A 3893-nucleotide genomic window follows, 5' to 3' on the forward strand; every position below is an offset into this window, starting at 1 on the left:
TATGTCTCCCCCTGAGATTAACAATCTCCCCCTAAAATTAATACTAGAAGAATTTGTAAATAAAAGACTTCCCTGAGTATTTTCCATTTCAGAAGAGACTTTCACGTTGAACTTTATCTTCAGATGATTCAGAGCTTTCTTTCAGAGCTTCCATTGGACAACTTTAAAGCTTTGAATTTTTCTTTCAGATCACTTAGCTTATCAGAGCATCAAAGTAGCTTGCTTCAGATCTTGTATCAGAGCATAGCTTGCTTCAGATCTTGTAATTTCTTATATCAGTGCTTTAAGCTTTGTTTGCTTCAGATCTTTGGAAGATTCTCTAAACATTTGTTTCTCCCCTTTTTGAGCTTTTTCAGATTATCACATTCCTGCAAAACTATCAGAGACAAAGACTTTGCAATATTTTTTAGGAATGTTGAGACTTAAGCCCAGCAACTGATATACTAAATCAATTTAGATCATACGCTTCTCCCCCTTTTTGTCATAACATCCACTACAAGAAAATTAGCAAGTTGCGACGGTTAATTTTGGCAAGTAACGACAGTTTGAACTGCCACAAATAGCAGGCCGCGACGGTTGTGGTTCTGTCGTAAAAACGTGTGTCGCCAGACCGTACTGCGATGGTTGCTAAAACCGCCATACCAACTGTCGTAATTATTTGCGACAGGTAGCGAGCCGCCTTAAATAGTTGTTTGCGACAGTTTTGAACTGTTGTGAATTTTATTGTGTTTTGATTTCAAAGTTTGTTACGACGGTTTCCAACTGTCGTTATTTATTTTACATTTAATTTTAAAACAAATTACAGAGGTTTGTAACCCCCGCTAAATACATTAATTAAAAAAAAACAAACTAATGTAGAATAGCCTATAGAAAAAGCCAAAAGCATGCCACCGAAAAGATCTTATCATTTAAATATTACTAATAGTAACAACAAGTATTACTGCTATTACATCTCTTTCACAACCAGAGTAGCTTGATACTAACTATAATAATACATGAAAAAAAGAAAAGAAAAAGGCTTTATACATTAGTTCAACAGATGTAAGATGTAAAATGAAGATTCATATATGCAACCATTGGACTTAGTTGGGTCATCCGACAGAGCTGAATCAAGTACCATTTCTTTCTGCTTAATCTAACTTGCTTCTTCCATTTCCAAAGCTAATCTGCATACATCTCGGCACAAATAACAGCGTTTTAATTTTTCTTCTTAGTGAAAATAAATTTGATCATATTTAAATTACATGTATCATTGACAGATGAGAGGATAAAACTTACATTTGAAAGTGATTCTATGAGCATAAATTACATTTGAAAGAGAAAGTGATTCTAGGAGCTGATATGACAAAACCAAGCTTAGAATAATTGTTACTTTGGTCACATAGATTAAAATAAAGAAAATATAGTAAGCATAAATTAGGAGTTAAAACACATATTTACTAGATTAAAACATATAGATTAAAAATGATTATATTCAATGGTAATTTTTGTGTTCATGTTCAAAGAAAAAATCTTAATTAATTTTTAAGTCATGTCATATAAATATTCTTTTGTCAATTTTTATGTCATGTCAAGCTACTTAATTTAGTAGTAAATCAAGTTATATTAAGTGGTCCATTAGTCCAGAATCTTATATATACTTTTCCAAATCAAATTTCCATATTTCAAAATATTAACAACTTTTTCCAATATCATTTATTCTATTTAGAATCTCAATACAAGGAAGCTTCATAATAAAACCAATACTATAAAATACTCAGGCCCCTAAAATAATAACCAGTGATGGCATATATGCATACCTCAAACCATTATCACCAAGACCATCCAGCCAAACTATAGTAGCTTGGCATTTTCCTTTAGGCCTCACTACATGTGTCTTAACAACTCCAAAATGGCAAAGTTCTTCCATGAGTTCTACTACCTTCAAAGGAAACATAAAGTATAAACACATTTGATATTTCAAAATGTGGTATAGAAAAAATGTAATGATAAATCAAGATTTTAACTAGTGATCATGTTTATAACTTGAACAAGAACTAGTGATCTTACAATTTATAACACGACTAAGGTGATAAAAGATGGGATATAGAACAACATAAACAATAACTTGACCTTACAAACAGAATTGTGGGATGGCAACATGAATTTGGTTATTTCTTAAAAAACTAGTGCAGAGTAAAATATGAATTCATTGTACTCTTTATGAAACTTCTTCAGCAATTCAACATATGCTATAATAACAATATCGTTTAAATTTGTGAACAATAATAAGACGTTGCGGTGAGTTCATATCTTTACGCCCAATACAATAGTTTTTTTAATAAATATGAAACATTTAACATAAGTGAGAAAATTGAGTAACAAAACATTTCTCACTTACAAATAAGATACATTCATTATTAACAAAATCAACACTCACATTATCAATGTGCAAGCAGAGAAAGATTGTCGTAATCCCTACAATAGTAGCAACATTTAACACATGCATTAGTGAGAATTAGAGATTTTAAGTAAACTCCTCAAACTAATTATTTAAAAATTGTTATGTTTATTCCTTCCTCAAACATAATTTCTTAATTAATCTTATTCACCTTTTCTTAAGCTTTACACTTGATTTTTTGCCCATATTCCAAAAGTAACACCAGCCCCCCTTTTGTCTATTCCATTTGACTAAATCATACCACTTAAGTCCATTGCCATTTTTCCAAATCAATATCTACACAGTTCAAAACTACAATCATTAGAAGCAAATATAGTTTAACATTATTTATAATTCAAAATTCAAACACAACTTCAAATCATAGTTAAGAAGACCCATTTCAGATATCTAATAAAAAGTCCAAAACAACAATGTTATCAAAATCATAGAACCCAATTTTGAACCAAGACACTAAAACCCTAAAAATTATTATGATTAAACACACATAAAAAACTTAAACCCTAGAAAAATAACAATTTCACATATTATAAATGAAAAATTATGTAGTAACTTTTCTAGTTTATGAAATCAACATAATCAAAGAGTTCAACCATGAAGCTAGCAAGAGAGACATACAAGAGAGAAGAGATAGGAACAAGGTGAATCTTACCAGAAGAGAGAGATAGGTTGAATTTATAAAAGACAAAGGATAGAGACGAAGGTGATGAAGACCGACATGAGAGGCAAGACGCAAATCCAAAGACGGCAGCGTAAAAGCGATATCGCGGTTGTAGAGAAATCGGCGTGAGAGAGATGAACTTCAATCTTTTACCCTTTTACCTCATTCCAATATGTTTCTTTCTTACTTTTTATTTTTTTTAATTTTGATCCTTTCTTATTTTATTTTTTTATTCATTTTATTATAAACTGTTACAAAAGAATTTCTTTTTAGAATTTTTTTAGGAAAAATAAAAGAAAAATGGTAGATATTTGGGGCCAATTTTTTTAAGGTGAAGACAAAATAATGTATAAATTTTATTTATTACAAAAATAATGGGCGATGCAAGAAAAATAATTTGAGTTTGTTGAATGAGAAATATGATGGTTTTGAAAACTTTCTCATTTTTTAAATATATTTGTATGTTATATATTAAAAAAATTTGGGAAAGTAAAGGAATAAAAGAAATATGAATGATGATTGGTTAAAATAGTTGCGACAGTTCGCCCAAACAGTCGCGAGTGTGGAATAAGGGCGGTTCTTTGATAACTGTCGTAATTATGTTATTGAATAAACCTAGAAAATTTGCGACAGATGTTCCTAACCGTCGTGGCAACTGTCGCAGTCCCGAAATATGGACGGTTTTGTGTGAACTGTCGCAACTCATGTGTCGTAAATCTCATTTTTTTCTTGTAGTGATCAAAAAGCATATAAATAAAAGATTCAGATGAAAAACATAAAAGATGAAAGAAGAAA

General features: G+C 30.5%; 1 long non-coding RNA gene across 4 annotated transcripts; it reads right to left on the reverse strand.

Annotated features, from left to right (window-relative positions):
* Positions 1-892: 892 nt before the first annotated feature.
* LOC131611449 (uncharacterized) lies at positions 893-3271 on the reverse strand. 4 transcript variants are annotated; one of them, XR_009286905.1, is made up of 6 exons: positions 3090-3271; positions 2592-2716; positions 2420-2457; positions 1800-1921; positions 1279-1336; positions 893-1166 (listed from the first exon to the last, which is right to left on the reverse strand). It is a non-coding gene; the product is annotated as an uncharacterized LOC131611449 (long non-coding RNA). The 4 variants fall into 4 exon arrangements; XR_009286904.1 differs by lacking the exon at positions 1279-1336; XR_009286907.1 differs by lacking the exon at positions 1279-1336 and having other exon boundaries at positions 893-1176.
* Positions 3272-3893: the final 622 nt, after the last annotated feature.

This window comes from Vicia villosa, linkage group LG6, assembly GCF_029867415.1.
Source record: "Vicia villosa cultivar HV-30 ecotype Madison, WI linkage group LG6, Vvil1.0, whole genome shotgun sequence".
Lineage (NCBI taxonomy): Eukaryota > Viridiplantae > Streptophyta > Magnoliopsida > Fabales > Fabaceae > Vicia > Vicia villosa.